A 17,751-nucleotide genomic window follows, 5' to 3' on the forward strand; every position below is an offset into this window, starting at 1 on the left:
ATTAGAAACAGGGTTTCACCATGTTGACCAGGCTGGTCTCAAACTCCTGACCTCAGGTGATCCGCCTGCCTCGCCCTCTGAAAGTGCTGAGATTACAGGCGTGAGCCACTGTGTCCTGCCTAAATTGTCTTGTTTTATAATCTGTAACTCTTACGATTCCAAGCATTCCCTGTATCTGAGTGGGGACTAAAGAGCCACTAGGCAGCTCCAAGTGCATGAGTAGAGTTTGTCGACTGAAAAAATGATCTGTCCCAGCTGATTAGTTAGGGAACTTCTTATGCCATTATGTCAAGGTCTTGGCTGATTCTCAATTTGTATCTCGTGCCTGAAGGGTGATAGGCTGTCTACCAGCATTCTAGAACCCAGCATGGTAAGGGTTGGGCCTCTGCTTTCAGTGTAACACACCCCTGCCATCCCAGAGACTGGGCTACCTTTTCTAGAGAATGAACAAATGAGAGCGGACTCTTGTCCAACTCTGCAGTGTAGAGAAAAGGATCTGGGATTTGAGTGGTTAAACAACCCTTATTTTGCCCCCATCTCCAGGGATTTGGACTGCTGCCAACTCCTGCTTTTTTTTTTTTTTTTTTTTTTTTTTTTTTTTGGTTTGGTTTTGTTTTTTGAATTTCTGAGTTTTTTGTTGTCCGTTCTGTTGGCCTTGGGATTCCATTTCCTGAAGCTGCTAAATTATAAACTAATCTGTCCATTTTCCAGCTTTCATTTTTTTTTAATCTCGATTTCTCCATCCTGGTGAGTTTCACTCCTTTTAAATGCTTTTTTAGTTAGGGAAGGAACAAGGATAGGTATGCATTTCCAATCTACCAGTGATTATGTGCCCCTCAGTATGTACCACATGTGTAAACCTAACTGTCAAAACAAGGGCCCTTTTAGATTTTGGGTGACAGTCCAAACTCTCCATCTGCCTCTTGGAACTAAATTTGGGAGGAATTTTAAAGGTACTCTGGTATCCGCACAAGGTTACAATAATAATACATGAAGTTTTATACCTTTTGTGGATTGATGGTACGGGGAACCAACAACCCTTTACCATAGTGATATACAGAAATAAAGTTTTAATTTCTGCATTTATGTGGTTTTGGTTTTTTGGTTTTTTGGGTTTTTTTTTTTTTGTGAGATGGAGTCTTGCTCTGTCGCCCAGGCTGGAGTGCAGTGGCTCTTGGCTCACTGCAAGCTCCACCTCCTGGGTTCACGCCATTCTCCTGCCTCAGCCTCCCGAGTAGCTGGTACCACAGGCGCCCGCCACCATGCCTGGCTAATTTTTTGTATTTTTAGTAGAGACGGGGTTTCACTGTGTTAGCCAGGATGGTCTCGATCTCCTGACCTCGTGATCCGCCCACCTCGGCCTCCCAAAGTGCTGTGATTATAGGCGTGAGCCACCGTGCCCAGCCTATCTTAAGTTGTTTTTTAAACTTAATGAGTTGGGATGCTTTTAACTTGTAACTTAGGTAATAGTCTTTGAAACATATATACTCTGTGCTTTTTTAATTTTTATTTTTATTTAAACAGTTTCTATCACTAGGCTGAGGGGCAGTGGCACCACCTCCGTTCACTGCAACCTTTGCCTCCCGGGTTCAAGCAATTCTCCTGTCTCAGCCTCCTGAGTAGCTGGAATTACAGGGGTGCGCCACCACGCCCAGCTAATTTTTCTATTTGTTTTTTTTTTCTTAGTAGAGAAGGAGTTTTGCCATGTTTGGCCAGGCTGATCTTGAGCTCTTGGTCTCAAGTGATTACAAGCGTAAGCCACCGTGCCCAGCATACTCTGTGGTGTTTTTATGTCACAACAAACCTTGAGACGGGTTTGTTGAAAATACACTCAAGGCATTTTCTCTACGTTTTAGTGCCCAGTAATGCCTTTCAGATTTAATTACTTCATGATTTAAACCTAACCTTCCATATTGTTAGATTCTCAACAGAAATGAAGTGAGAGCATTTTCAAAGTTTGGTTTTCTTTTCCTAATTCTACAATTCTGCTGGAGGCAAGAATGTAAACACTTTAAAAGCTTCCTAGAGGAGGGAAGAGAACTTCAGTGATCCCCAAAGAAAGACTGTATGTATGTGTGTATTTATTTATTTAGAGATGGAGTTTTGCTCTTGTTGCCCAGGCTGGAGTGCAATGGCATGATCTCAGCTCACTGCAACCTCCGCCTGCCAGGTTCAAGTGATTCTCCTGCCTCAGCCTCCCGAGTAGGTGGGATTATAGGCATGTGCCACCATGCCTGACTAATGTGTTTTTAGTAGAGACAGGGTTTCTCCGTATTGGTCAGGCTGGTCTCGAACTCCCGACCTCAGGTGATCTGCCCGCCTTGGCCTCCCAAAGTGCTGGGATTACAGGCGTGAGCCACCGTGCCCGGCAGACAACATTTTTAAATGTTAAAAAAGGGTTTAGGTAACATTAGCTGCATATTGCCCCAAATGACTGAGGATTTGGGACCAATGTATAGGAGGTCAGTCAGGGAAGGGAACAGTAGTGCAGAGCTTATGAGAAGTTCACATTGAGGAGGAAAATGGTGCTCTCCTTTCCAATTGGCATGATGCTACCACTCCCTCCCTTTTATGTATTGCTATAACTTGATATATGCTTTCCTAAAAATCACTATGTGAAATTGTACAACAGAAAAAATGGGGTTCAGGCACAGCACTCAAACTTTGTCAGTGCAACATTACAAAACTGATAGAAACTAATTAAAAATGGAGTACAGTTTGCACACGTTAAATGGTAAAGAAATACACAAATATTACAATCAATGTAGCACTTTACCTTGAAGAAGACCCACAGTTTGAGGAAGTGGAAGGGTTGCAGCTTGTGAATTGTCAGACAGTAGGGTGTCTTGGTTCATTTTGTGTTGCTATAACACAATACCATAGACTGGGTAATGTATATAAAGGAACTTATTTCTTACAGTTCTGGAGGCTGAGAAGTCCGAGGCTGATGGGCCCACATCTGGTGAGGACCCTCTTGTGTCATCCCATGGTGGAAGGCAGAAGGGCAAGAGAGCAAGATAGGGACCAAGCCCACTCACACAATAACCGACCCACTCCTGAGATAATGACATTAATCTGATGAGGCTGAGGCCTCATGACCTAATCACCCCTTAATGAGCCCACCTCTCAACACTGTTGCATTGGGGATTAAGTTTCCCAGAGTAACAATGGGTTATACTACTGATAACTTAGTTCTGACCTTTAGTTCCACCTGTAAATTTCATAAGGGGAATAGGGTTGCTGGTGCTTGGTAAGTAAAATCCTTGCTTTGAATCTCTCTGTTCTAGGCCTTTATTCGTTCAAGGTAGAAACTAATCGTTGGCTTTTCTTGTGTATATAACCTCAAGCTAAGACATGGAAAAAGCAGGTCTTTCTATACATCTTTTAAGTTGAGAGTGAAGAGATCTTTTAGGAAAAAGCAGCAAGGATCCTTCTTGAAGGTAAGGTACTACCGGAGTGAGAAAGTAGGTGTGGCAAGGTTACCAATGTCAAGTCTTTCAGGGGGTCAAATAATAATTATCTTTTAATATGCCTTACCCTTATGGCCATAGGCCCAGGATGAGTAATGGGTGATAAGAAAACTGAACTAATGTTGACCTCTTTAAAAAGCAGAGGACTCCTATTTCCTTGTAAGCCCTGTGCTGTACTGTGGCACCAATGAGAAGACCAACATTCCTGTAATTGTATAATAATAGCAGCAAGGAAGTTCCCTTGCCCAGCTAGGGGACTGCAGGATCATGCAGCCATTGCAACACTATTTCTGGCACTATTCAAGGGCTTTGGATAGTAACCCATTTAGTCTTCTAAATGAACTCAATCTTCAGAGCCATCCTATGAGATAGAGACTCATGGCCCCATTTTACAGACCTTAAGAAGGTCATATAGGCCAGGTGGGGTGGCTCACAACTTATAATCCCAGCACTTTGGGAGGCTGAGGTGGGCAGATCACTTGAGTCCAGGAATTTGAGGCAGCCTAGGCAACACAGTGAAACCCATCTCTATGTTAAATAAAAATATTTAATATACTGTTTTAATTTTTGTTTTTGGAGATGGAGTTTCACTCTTGTTGCCCAGGCTGGGGTGCAATGATGTGCTCTCAGCTCACTGCAACCTCCGTCTCCCGGATTCAAGCGGCTCTCTTGCCTCAGCCTCCCAAGTAGCTGGGATTACAGGTGTGTGCCACCATGTCTGGCTAATGTTTGTATTTTTAGTAGAGACAAGATTTCACCATGTTGGCCAGGCTGGTCTCAGGTAATCCACCCACCTCGGCCTTCCAAAATGCTGGGATTACAGGTATGAGCTACCATGCCCGGCCTTAAAATATTTTAAAATAAAATTTAAAATTGTTTTTTAAAGAAGTTCATATAGATAGCTAGGAGTAAGTCATAGAGTTAGGATTGTAGCCCAGCAGGTTGGCTCTGGATCTGGTCTCTTTCCCATGATCCTACAGTACGTCACTCAGATTTCACCCACATTTTGAATTGCCTATAGGAAGTTCCATTCAGATAGAAAAGCCAGACACAAAACATTCTGTGAAGCTGTGTTTCTTTAGTATTTTTAAAATTTTTGTTCACTGTTATTTTCAAATTTAAAAATTCTACAAACCTGAAAAGAGTGATCAACTCCAGAGTTATCATTAATCATGTAGCATTGTACGTGTAACTGCTGAAGCTGTCATTTTTACCACTTCCGCAAGAACTATTGGCACCATCTAGGATTTGTATAGGAGTCCTGGAGCTGGGATGGCCTTCAGAGTTGAACCAAACTGAGACAGGACAGCTGGGACTTTATCCCAGCATTAGCCAGTCATTGGCTACAGGCCACTCCTTTCAAGGAGGCATAACCTTGGGCAAGCCGTCCCTGTAGTTCCCAGTGATGGATACAGTTATGTGCTGATTTCCAGTGAAGAATGCAGCCATGAGCTACAACTGCTAGTCGGCAGCAGCTGACAGTGCCGGTAGCAGGGGAATGGGTACACAGGCCCTGCACAGGCAACTGGTGCCATTTTCCAATCATTAAAAAAGCTAGGGGCCAGGTGCCCATAATCCCAGCACTTTTAGAGGCTGAGGTGGGAGGAACACATGAGCCCAGGAGTTCAAGGCTGCAGGTGAGCTATGATGGCACCACTGCACTACAACCTGGGCTACAGAGGAAGACCTGTTTCGAAAAAAAGGTAAAAATTTTAAAAAGCCTATGCCATGTTGTCTGCTTAAGAAGGTCAGAACCACAGTTTCTGCTGACGTATGTACTAGCTTGTTAGGGCTGCCCAAACAATACACAAACTATAAAGTGGGTTGCTTAAACATCAGAGATGTGTCTCACAGCTCTGGAGACCAGAAGTCCAAATGCTCAGCAGGGTTGGTTCTCTCTAGGGCTTTGAGGGAAGCCTCCGTTCCTGGCCTCCTTGGATTGTAGGTGGCCATCTTCATGTTCACATGCTTTTCTCCCTGCACACTGTATATGAGTCTCTCCAAATTTTCCCTTTTTATGACACTGGTTATATTGGACTTGGTCTCATCTTAATGATCTCATGTTAATTGAACTAATTACATCTCAATGACCCTATTTCCAAATAAGTTCACATTCTGATGTACTGGTGGTTGGGATTTCAGTGTATGAATTTTGATGGGGACACAGCCCATAACAAGTGTGTTTGGTCATTCGGAACAGGAGCACTGTATTGACCCTTGACCCCTGACCCCTGACTAGCCCCTGCACATCTACTCCTCGCCCTTCTCAGTCACTGTTCCTTTCCCTTCCCCTGTCTCCCTCCCTCCCTCCCTTCCTTCCTTCCTCTCTTTCTTTTTGAGATGTAGTCTTGCTCTGTCACCCAGGCTGGAGGATAGTGGCATAATCACAGCTCACTGCAGTATCGACCTCCCATGTTTAAGCAATCTTCCCACCTCAGCCTCCCAAGTAGCTAGGACCATAGGTGTGCAGAACCACACCTGGCTAATTTTAAAACTTTTTTTTTTCTGTAGAGATGGGGTCTTGCTATGTTTCCCAGGCTGGTCTCGAACTCTCCTCTCATTTTCAAGCTCCCATTGTGTTCCTGCTCTCTTTTGTCTTCCTTTCTTCCCTATAAAGTTAGATCATTGTTTTTTCCCATTATAAAATCTTTTAAATGATCAAAATTCCAGCAATAGAGAAAAGTATATAAAAGCTATTTTAAAAAATCCCCTGACAGCTTTCTAACAGACTCCTGCCTTAATATTGTGTGGCACTGCCTTCTAGACACCTCCCTATTTTTATTCTGTCATTGCAGCCCCCTTTTCTCCTCTCCTCAAACCAGGAAAAGTCTGAGTTTATTTTATTATTTTTTTGAGACAGAGTCTTACTGTGTTGCCCAGACTGGAGTGCTGTGGCATGATCTCTGCTCACTGCAAACTCCACCTGCCAAGTTCAAGCGATTCTCCTGCCTCAGCCTCCTGAGTAGCTGGGATTACAGTCACCCACCATCACACCCAGCTAATTCTCATATTTTTAGTAGAGACGGGGTTTTTGCCATGTTGGCCAGGCTGGTCTTGAACTCCTGACCTCAGGTGATCCACCCACCTTAGCCTCCCAAAGTACTGGGATTACAGGCGTAAGCCAGTGCCCAGCCAAAAAGCCTGAGTTTATTGTTAATGCTGACTGCCAGCATTTTTCCTCCGCACTTACAATTCTTTTACGCCTTTCCCTTTCTAATAATATAGCCTGTAGCCTTCAGATATTGTGGGAGCCAGGTGTCTTCCTGGCCTCTGAAGTCACTTCGCCCTCAGGTAAGCCCTTGGGGACAGCTGCACCATGACTTAGGAGCCTGGCCCTTCCAAAGGGATGTGGCTGTTTTGCAACCCTCCAGCGGCCTCTCCTCTAGCAGAAGGTGAGCCCAGGGTCCAGGCTTCCGGCCCAGCCAGGGCCTGAAGACATGAGATTTCTTTAATTCCAATGACCCTTTTTTCCTCAACATCTTCATTTCTTTCTCCCGTAACTCAGCCCGAAAACAACCACCAGAGGCCCATCACCCAGTTCTCTCCTTCCCCTCTCTCAGCCTCAGCCTGATGACAAAGCACAAACGGCCTGGCCAGGGTCTGTATCTAAAGTGGGCAGAGCCCATGCCTGCTTCTAGAGCCTGGCAAGCTCCACCCTCCCACGTCCTGCCTGGACTATTTCAGTAGTTTCAACTGCTGTCTCTGCCACTCAGGCCACTATCTTTGTGGCTGTAGGGTGAGCTTTTGAAACTGGCTGGATTAAGTTGCTAACCTGCGTTAAACTCTCCCTTCACAGTCTTGTCTGGAGTGTGACTGGGGTCGGGCCTGGTCGGCCTTCAAAGGGAAGCATCCCGCAAGATCCCTCAGCCCCTCTGACTTCTTGACTCCTGTACAGCACAGCCTGATGGAGGCTTCAACTCTCATCCATCCATTCATTTGTTTATCTAGCCAACAAGTTTTTATTTTTTTTTCATATTTAGTTGCCAGGCACAATCCATGATTCTAGCACTGGGACAGCAGCAAACAAAATAGCCCAATTCCCTGCCGCATGGCACCCCTATCCCTCATTTTCAAGCTCCCATTGCGTTCAAGAGCCTTCCGGCTGGGTTATTGGTTCCACCTGAGAGACAGGCCTGCCCCACTCCATCACAACGGCTGGCACCACAGGCGATCCGACATATTAGGTGAGACTGCCCCCTCACATCCCTCATAACTGGGATGCTACGCTGGGCAGGCATTAACAGCTGTAATGCCCAAGCAACCCCAGTCACCAAGCAACCACAGCTTGTTCTGTGCCCCAAAAACCCCCAGCTCTGGCCCGGCACAGTGGCTCATGCCTGTAATTCCAGCACTTTGGGAGAGCGAGGCAAGGTGATTGCTTGAGGCCAGGGGTTTGAGACCAGCCTGGGCAACACAGCAAGACACCATGTATAATATATATATCTATAACATTGTATATATCTATAACATTATATATATATATTATAGATACAGATACAGATATAGATATAGATATAGATATGAATAAAAAATTAGCCAGGCATGGTGGGACATGCCTACAGTCCCAGCTCAGAGTTCCCTTCGAGGCTTGTTTTCTACACTGCAGAGCAGAGTGCCCGGGGCAATTAGGCTGAATGCTGTCCCTGGCAGATGGGATGTGGCCGGCTGTCTGGTCCTAGTCCTCCGGGCACCGAGTGCAGACTTCTCACCCGGCGGAGCTGCCGCTCAGAGATCAGGGCTTGGCCGGCACTGACAGATTGTACCACTAGATGACGCTTGTGGATTACATTTGCTATAGTGCCTTGGAAGTTGCAAGAAACAATTGCTGAGTTTCTCACTATTCAGAGTTGATTTCACATAGTATTAAGCTTTTATATTCTATCACACTTCTCAGCGTCACGAGTGTCCCCAGTTCCCTGACCTTTGCATCTCTACATCCCTGCCCCTAGTCCTTTGTGGAGGGGCCAGGAGGAAGAAGGGATTCCTGCCTCACTTTCCCTCCCCTTTCCAACGTCCTCCTCCCCCAACCACCCTCCCCCTCCCTCAGTAGCAACAGCCTTTGCTGCTGCAAGTCCCCAGCAAAGCACAGTACAGGTTTCTGATTACCAAGACAAGTGCCAGAGCTCTAAGCAGAATGGGACCTGGCAGTGGGGATTTGGATGTTCCAGAAGCCACTCAAGCTCAAGGGTTGGGACTGTTAAATGTTTAATTCAAGGCATGGCTGTTCCACGTGGGCCATGAACTTCAAGTCCCTTCAAGTCCGAGACATCAGGCCCACCAAGGATATGCCTATGGCCACAAAATGCCAAGTTTGCTTAATTTGATGCATCAAAGGAACCCACATGTTGGGCGAGCCCTCAGAATCACTCAATAAGAGGGTTAGGAAGGGTTTTTTGTAGGGTCAGGTGGTTGAGGAGGGCTTACCTGGTTAGGGTTGGTTGGTCGGAAGAAAGGGGGCCTTGGCCGACTCATTCAGGCTCAAAGCAGGGATCTTTTTATCTGTAGGAGCCAGTTCCCCTGTGGCTTGGAGAAACATTGCTTTGTGACTTTGTGGGTCTATTTTCGTGTTTTAGAAGTTAAGATCTTGAGGTGGCAGTCAACTGGTTTCTCTGCCAAGTCTTAAATGTGCTTGTAACCCACAGGGAGTCCAGCTGGGTGTTTTGCAAGCAAATTTTTTTGTTTGTATAGTTTTTTTTAGCGATGGGGTTTCACTATGTTTCCAAGGCTGGTCTTAAACACCTGGGCTAAAGCCATCTTCCCACCTCAGCTTTCTGAGTAGCTGGCACTACAGGCACATACCCAGCTGCAAGCAGGGTTTGAATGTGTTTTTTTCTCCAAGAAGCTTTCTGATTTACACCTAAGATAGGGATTCACTGATTCACCAATGTGAGACATTGCATCTTTGTCCTCCACCTTTCTAAGATACCTGGGTCTGTGTGTGTGTGTGTGTGTGTGTGTGTATTTATCATCCCCATTTGCAGGTGAATTTTCCCATGGGGTATCACCCCTTGGCGTAGTCCTCCATTTGGAGAGGCTGGGTGAGGTGGCACTTCCTTTTCTTTGTCTTACACTGAGCTTTGACATTAGAATATTTTGTGCTTTGGCCCCAACTTTACTTAATGTGATGACACTCCCTCTGGAACGGTCATATGCTTCTGACTTCTCTCTGCCAGCCCAAACCTAATCCAGGCCAAGCCTGTGGTCATGGTATCTGTGACTATGATCACATCCCTTCCTGTTCCTGTTGGCTATCACAGCCTCATTCTCGGTGCTGGATAGCTTCCAGCTGTCCTGCCACCCACTATCCACCCTGCTCTGCACCTGGAGGCTGATGTTTGTGGACTGCCTCAATGCTTCCCCTGCCTCTTTGCTTTGTGGTCAAGCAAAGTGGAGTGGAGAAGCCTGGGGGAGGACAGCGGGGTCAGGGCAGTCCTTCCTGGGCTCATTTCCTGTCCAGTTGTCTCTGGCGGGCTGAATCTCCCAGCAGAGGCTGGAGCCCTCAAAGGGGCCCTGCACCTAGCTCACCCTCTGTCTCTCTCTAGGTCTGGTTAATCGCTCCCTCCTCTTGCCTTTCCCCTTTGCTTCGCAGGAAACTGGACCATCCCCTGGCTATCCTACACCCTGTCCACACCCTTGAGAATGCCCCCTGCTCCCTGTTTCGACCCTGCTGACAGGTCTTTTCAGTTTGCTATATTTTGGTAGCTCCTGAGGACACAGGCTGCATATTTTTTATTTTTAAATATTTATTTATTTATTCACTTATTTGAGATGGAGTCTCACTCTGTCTCCCAGGCTGGAGTGCAGTGGCGAGATCTCAGCTCACTGCAACCTCTGCCTATGAGTTTTAAGTGATTCACCTGCCTCAGCCTCCCAAGTAGCTGGGATTACAGGCTCCCACCACCACACCTGGCTTTTTTTTTTTTTTTTTTTTTTTTTTTTTTTTTAGTAGAGATGGAGTTTTGCCACGTTGTCCAGGCTGGTCTTGAACTCCTGACCTCAACTGATCCACTCACCTTGGCCTGCTGGGATTACAGGCATGAGCCACCACGCCCAGCCTGCATCTTTTTTAGATTTCCCACAGCCTAGCACACAGCCTGGCACATAACAGATGCTCTGTTGGATGGGCAAACTAACACCTCCCCCTTTCTATGATTCTGGTTCTCTGGGGCTTGTCCTGAGATGGGATGACCAGAACTCCACACATGACTCCAGGGGAGGCAAACAGGATACAGTATTCATCATCCATTCATTCATTCATTCGTTCATCCAACACATATTTATGGAGCACCCACTCTATGCTGAGAGTAGTACCGTGAGCAAAACAGACAGGGCAGTTTCCTCAGGGAGACAGGCATGGATGGGATTAACATAACTTTGTGAGACTACAGGAGTCACCTTTGAAGGAGCAAAACATGGTGCTACAGAACATGTGATGGGACTGAGCACGGTGGAGAGTCACCTTATATGTGCACTGTGAATAATTCTAAATTCCAAACACATCTGGCCTCCGGATTCTTGTTAAAGAGGCCAGTGGGGCCAGGCACAGTGGTTCAGGCTGTAATCCCAGCACTTTGGGAGGCCAAGGCAGGCAGATCACCTGAGGTCGGGAGTTCGAGACCAGCCTGACTAACATGGAGAAACCCCGTCTCTACTAAAAAATACAAAATTAGCCAGGTGTGGTGGCACATGCCTGTAATTCCAGCTACTCGGGAGACTGAGGCAGGAGAATCGCTTGAACCCAGGAGCAGAGGTTGCAGTGAGCCGAGATGGCACCTTTGCACTCCAGCCTGGGCAACAAGAGTGAAATTCCATCTCAAAAAACCAAAAAAAGAGGCCAGTGAACTATCCATCTCTCACATACTCTCACTGAGGGGGTCAGGGCATCATACTAGCACATTTAAGTATGCTAAAAATGATGGTCACCACTGTGTAAAGCATGATTCCATTGTGGTAGGAACAGCAAATGGTTTTTGAGCTCCCAGACAACTATCAGTGTTCCAGGCACTGAGGATAGAGCAGTGAACAAAATAAGGCCTCTGCACTCACAAAGCTGACAATATTGTATTATTTATTTATTTATTTGGAGATAAGGCCCTGCTCTGTCACCCAGGCTGGAGTGCAGTGGTGTCATCATAGCTCACTGCAACCTTGAACTCCTGGGCTCAAGAGATACCCTCGATCCTCTCGTCTCAGTCTCTTGAGTAGCAGGACTTACTGCATGAGTCACCACTGGCCTTTTTTATTCTCTAAAGAATGCATACATGCATAGATTTGCAGATAGGAAGCCCTGGAAAAACAGACACGAATATTCTAAGTGCTTTCTAGATAAAAGTATTTTCTTTTTTCCTTCTCCACATTTCAAACCTTGCAACACCTATGACTCATTATTGAATTAGGTTTTTCTTTGCTTATTTTAATATATTAAACAATTTTTTTAAATTGACGAATGGTAATTAGACATATTCACAGGGTACACAGTGATGTTCCGATTTGAATTAGGTTTTTTTAAGTGGATGATGGTCTTTAGTTAGTCTCCTGCGGGTCGGCGCCCAGCCCCTCCCGCCCCTCCCGCCCCTCCCGCCCGCTGTTCGCCTTAGGTCCGGGCGCGGTCTCCATGCAGTTCTCAGCCCACACCAGCAGAGAGCGCTGTGCCCGCGGGGCTCGCGCGGGCCCGTGCCGCGCTTTTCTCCCCAGCAACACCCGCCCGCCCGCCGCCCTGGAGGCGCGGCCTCGCGGCTTCCCCGGCCGGGCCTCTCCCCGCCCTGCCCCCGCTAGCCGAGCGCCCGGCAGGGGCGGTGGCTGCTGCGCTGCACCTAGTCCGCGCCTCTCCCCGGCCGACCCGGACGCAACGGGCGGGGCCCCGGCAACCCGCCAACCCCTCACCTCCTTGCCCCGCCCTCCCCGCGCTCTCCCACCCCGCGCAGGGTCGGTGCGGCCGCGGCTGGCTCGTACTTTGGGGCCGGATGGGGAGACGTGACCGCCGCGGCTCAGGCTGCGCCGGGAACAGGCGCGGGGGTGGGAAGGGAGGCCTCGCTTCGGGGCACCTGGCGGTCGAGGCAGTTGGAGGGGGCAGCGGCCGGGCTCCGCCCCGAGCGCCGCGTTCCCAGGGGCGGGGGAAGGGAAATGAGCGCCTCCCCGGCGCTCGAATCCTGCCTGGGCCTCCGCGAGTGCGCGCCGAACCGGTTCCTTCCGCTCCTTGTCCTGCAGCACCTGGGCCGTCCCGTAGCGGGGAGAGTCCGGCCTGGGACGGCGGGCGGGTTCCCCTCTGGTCCACAGTAGGTTGCCAGGGCCCCTTTTCGAGACCAGGTAAAGAATTTGTGGATTGGAGTCAGATCCATTCACAGTTCAATCCCGGTGGTGTTTCTGTCCGTCCTCAAGTTTCCTGATCTGTAAAATGGAAGGAGTATCTTTCCTTCTAGTAGTCCCACGGACTCTCGCATCAGGAAGCTTGTGACCTACAAGGAGAGGTGCCAGGGAGAATCCCAAGAACAGAATTACCAGGCTTTGTCTTTCTGCCGCCAGTGCCTGAGAGGGAGCAGCACTGTCCAGCCCGCCATCTAAGAAGGGGCCATCTTCTGGACCCTCCTCTGTATTTCCAGAGGCTGTTGACAATCGCCTTCATTTTCTTTCTTTGTTTTCTTTCTTTGACGGCTAAACAGTGTTCCATTGTATATATGTACCATATTTTCTTTTCTTTTTCCTTTCTTTTTTTTCTTTTTTTCTTTTTTTTTTGAGACACTTATTCTGTTGCCCAGGCTGGAGTGCAATGGCTCAATCTCAGCGGACTGCAACCTCTGCCTCCCGAGTTCAAGCGATTCTCCTGCCTCACCCTCCGGAGTAGCTGGAATTACAGGCATGCGCCACCACGCTCGGCTAATTTTGTATTTTTAGTAGAGACGGGGTTTCTCCATGTTGGTCAGGCTGATCTGGAACTCCCGACCTCAGGTGATCTGCATGCCTCGGACTCCCAAAGTGCTGGGATTACAGACATGAGCCACCGTGCCCGGCCAATCGCCTTCATTTTCTTGCTAGGAAATACCCTCCAATAAATACTGGGTGCACGTCACAGAATTTTCTTTCCGTGGTGGGATTCAAAAGGAGAAAGGTGCAGAAGTATTCCAATGACATGCTTTCTCCCTGGGTTTAAAGCCCACACCCCCAGGATTAGGCGTGGCTTTTGTAGGACTCTGATTCGGAGGCTTAAGCAGAAAAACATACAATCCTAGGCTCTTAGAGCTGAAAGTCAGGGAGGGCTTGCCCTACCACTTTTAACTGCTGATCTTCAGATTTCAGCTATATGGCGTCCTGGTTGCTGCTTCAGCAAGTTATTACATGTCTCTGAGCCTCAGTTTTCTCACCTGTCATATGGGAAAAACACTGCATGGTGGAGAAGGGTCTGGTCCTCTGGAGTCTCCTGTTTTCACATAGCTTCATGAGTGCTTTAGGCAACATTGTCCTTTGTCAGGAAATTCTTCCTATTGTTCCCTTAGACCCTCTAGGCTCAGGGCCGTACTTCTGCTTTTCAGTCTTGGAAAAGGACAGCTGGTCACCTCTTTGGTAACCGATGTCCTTTCCCTGGCAGCAGGGAGGCCAAGTGCCAAGTTCCCCAGCCTGACCTTCCCTCTCCCGGGTCCTCCTCTGTGAATCCTGTAGATCCAGGAGGTGGGGATGGTCAGATGCTGAGTGAGAAGTGGCAAGGCCCAGACTGGAAGACTCCTAAATTTGTGAAAAGAGTTACTAGCAAAACAGGAGGAAGGGAACAGTCACTGAAAATTCTCCCCATGCTGAGCGCTAATAGAGGATTTATCTCAAGACTCCCAACAAGAACCTTTGGGGCCAGGAATCATCACCTCTATTTTCCCAGAAAGCAGAGGACCTGTTCCCCAGATCTCCCATCTGGCCATGGCTGGGCTTCCTCCACCTCTGAGGCCCAGCGTTGCAGGGGATGGTGCCACGTCTGCCTTGGGGGCCATTGCAGGGATGTGGGGTTGATGGGAACTGGCTGCAGTGCCTCGTTCTCCCACCAGTGAGGTTCGTGGTGGTTATCACTAGCTTCAAAGGTCAGCTGGCTCTTGGGAAACAAATTGAAGTCTCACCCTCCCTTCCCGTTGGAAACTTTGGCCTCGGCTGCAGAGTGGATGCCTGGGAGAGACTGCAACATCCAGCCTCAGGGAGTCCAGCTGCCCCTGGAGGTCTGCCAAGGCTGTTCTCGGGGTTTGTCCCAGTTGGGTCTGAAGGCCAGGAGTCTGTGCTCTTCTGTGGCGATCTGACCTGGACACTCCCTGGTGACCATCTCCGTCAGTGGTTCTCCTCTCTAACTGCTCATTAAAAGTCTGCTGATGCCTGGACCCCACCCCAGACCAATAAAATCAGATTTCCTGGAGGAGGGTCATGCATCAACAGTTTTGTTTTTTAAAGCACCCCTAGATAATTCCAGAGTGCTGTCAGGATTGAGGCATGCTGATGTAGCTCAACATAAACGTTAGCGATCAAAGGACAGGATAGGAAAAATATTTGAAATCTGGACGAAAGAGGATCTGCATTAGACAGCAGCCATCCAAGGCCAGGAGGCTTGGCGGCTAGGACTGAGCAGGACTGTGGAATTCTTGGAAGGAATTCATCTGTCTGGGAACTGGCATGACTCGGTTCCCGGGGGGCAGTGGGCAGAACCCCGTGACTTCAGGTCCTCGGTCCTCCTGGGCCACTCTGTCTGCCTCTGTGGTCTGCATTTGGGCTGTGATGCACCTCTGAGCCTCAGGTCTTCTAGTCAAACTGGACTTCCTGTCATTCCCAGAACGCAATCTGCTCTTTCCTGCTTCTCGGTTTGGGTTTCAGGCATTTGTTTCTGTCTGGAATGTCTTTTCCGATCTGTTCAAATCATTCCTCTTCAAGGTCCCTGCCCTACTGCCAGCTCCACCAGGAAGCCCTGGCCACGGCTTCTGCATGTACCTGTACTCCACAGCGCCCTCCTGCCGCACTGCCCAAGGTGTGCCCAGAGTATAAATGCAGGGAGGGTGAGGAACGGTCAAATCTCTTCCTCCACCTGTCCCGGGGGCGGAAGGCACCGTGCAGAGGAGCCTCCCACCTCTCTTGAATGCCATGGACTGTGTCCCTGTTCCAAGACAGTGTGGAAGCCTCCTCTCTGCCCACACCCCTTCCTGATAGTTCTCCAGCCCCCCTTCCGCATTTCCTGAGTGCCACGGGGCCTTGTGGTTAGCAGTCAGTGACAGGGAAGCGCTGGGACCAGGCCTTTTTACCCATCACGTGGTGTCTACAGTGCCAGTGGAGCCTCCCCCGGAGAGGGTCGGCATAGAGTGCGTTGGGAAATGAAAGCTCTTCCCACTGACAGACCCAGAGTCTTAAGGGGAGGAGGAAGACCCCAGCGACCTCGGGTGTCACCGAGGCCCGCGCTGGTACCCACGAACCGCCTTCTCCCGATAACGCAGCGCGAGCGACACGGGGCGGGGGCGCTTCGGGCTCGCTGGCTGGGAGCCCGCGGGTCGCTGCTTGGCAGTGGAAGGGGGCAGGCTTCGGAAGCGGCCACCGGCTGCTGCGGGTGGGAGACTTGGTCCCTCCTTCAGTCGCCAGCCGTCAGCCCGCGCTGCAGGTGACCTGGTCGGTGCCGATCGCCCCGCCCCCGCGCAGCCGTCTCCGTGGGGTTTTCCGGCTCTGCGCGCCTCAAACGACCTCGGCCGCCGCCTACCCGGCCGCTCCCCGCGGTCCCCCACGTCCCCCCGCCCCCCGGGCCGCGCGGCAGGGCTTTCTAATGAGTCAGCGGGAGCCCGGGAGCCTCCAACCGCCCCAGGCATCTGCTCTGGTGACGCACCCTGAGTCACGGGCGCCCGCCGCCGCCGAGGCCGAGCGCGCAGCCGGGAGCGCCGAGCGCAGCCCCCACGCCCGCCGCGGGCGCCCACCCGGCCCGGCCCGGCCTTGCCCCGCCCCGCGCCCCGCACCCTTCCTCCCTCGCTCCCAGCGCCGCCCGCCCGCACTGGCCCAGCTCCAGGCTGACATCAGACGCTGGCCGCCCGGCCACCCTCTGAGTCAACAGTTTCCGAAGCGGAGCCCGCTGCCAGGGGCGGGGAAAGAGCGCGGCCTCCGGGGGAGGCGGGGGCAGGCACAGGTCTGGCAGCCGCGGGAGGGCGGAGGTGGGTGGGGGCGCCGGAGCCTTTTACAAGAAGTCACGGGGGATGGGGAAGAAGAGAGGGCGAAAACCACCCTCTGCAGAGCTGCCGGGGCGGAGAGGAAACCCGCCCCGCCCCCCCCCCCCCCCCAGCCACGTGCTGAAGCCCTCACTGAGTGGGTGGCTGGGCCCGCCCCAGGGTGGCCTGGGAAAGGAACCCGAGGGCGGGAGAAGGGGGAGGCACTTGCTGGGAAAGGCCCTGGGCCAAGTTTCTGAGGGAGGAAAAGAACCACCTTTGGACACCCTGGGTCCCAGGGTCCCAGAAGACATTTGTGTTTGGATAACAGGACCCCACCCAGTTCCCTTTGATGGGAGCAACTCTGGCTGCGCCCTACTCTTGGGGGCTGGTGCTACCTGCTTGGGGTCCGACTTGAAGAACTGCACTGACCTAACCTGACCCCCTCCCTTGATCACAGACCCTGTCACCATCGTGGGATGGGGTTGGAAGGATGTATGTCCGAGAGTAAAGGAATTTAAGAGCCCCAGTCCACTGGGAGTCACCTTCCTCGCTGTAACAAGGCTGGGCGCTATGGTCTGCCCCTGAGTTGGTGCTCAGTAACCACTCTGAGAGGCTGCATCTGTGGTTCTAGAATGCTCAAAGTGAGCAAGAGACCCTTAAAAAAGCATCTACCTGCAGGGGACTAAGTGGCTTCTGGAAGCTTCTTTAACCCCGCAGATTTCCCTGATCACGTCAGGGAGGAAGGAAGGGTGAGGTAGAGCCAGGAGGACAGAGTAAGGCAGCAAGCATCCACAGGTGCTTGGATTTCCTTCCCTCCACCCCATCACACCCCGCCCACCCATGCCATGCCCCCCAGGATAGCAAGACAGGGCTGTCATTGATGGGCCTCCAGCTGGAATTCATGCTCAGCCTCTTTCCGGGATTTAAACTTGTCCTTTCTAAAGCCATGGCTCAATAAATGATGCCAGCCTGGGGAGGGGAGGTGTCTGTCTCATCTTGCAGGCAGAAGCGGCGTAACAGCTGGGTGAACAGAACCGGTCTGGATCTGTCCCCAGCTGTTTGTCAACACAGCTTTGCAGGAACCATGTGAGCGTCTCCTTCTCCATATGACCCCCATTCAAACTCATGCTGAGAAAGAGCTC

The 17,751-nt window shown here is 50.3% G+C and overlaps 1 protein-coding gene across 29 annotated transcripts in view; it reads right to left on the bottom strand.

Annotated features, from left to right (window-relative positions):
- The window catches only part of BAALC (BAALC binder of MAP3K1 and KLF4), a 1,274,875-nt gene that overhangs the window by 413,054 nt on the left and 844,070 nt on the right, over positions 1 to 17,751 (bottom strand). Inside the window, exon 1 of one of the 29 annotated variants that reach the window (XM_050800734.1) lies at positions 16,416 to 16,419. The exons of the other annotated variants lie outside the window; for them this stretch is intronic. The gene's annotated coding sequence lies outside the window, so the exon portion shown is untranslated. Of the gene's footprint in view, positions 1 to 16,415; positions 16,420 to 17,751 lie in introns of those variants that run through there. 29 annotated transcript variants of the gene reach the window in all.

Source organism: Macaca thibetana, chromosome 8, assembly GCF_024542745.1.
Source record: "Macaca thibetana thibetana isolate TM-01 chromosome 8, ASM2454274v1, whole genome shotgun sequence".
Classification (NCBI taxonomy): Eukaryota; Metazoa; Chordata; class Mammalia; order Primates; family Cercopithecidae; genus Macaca; species Macaca thibetana.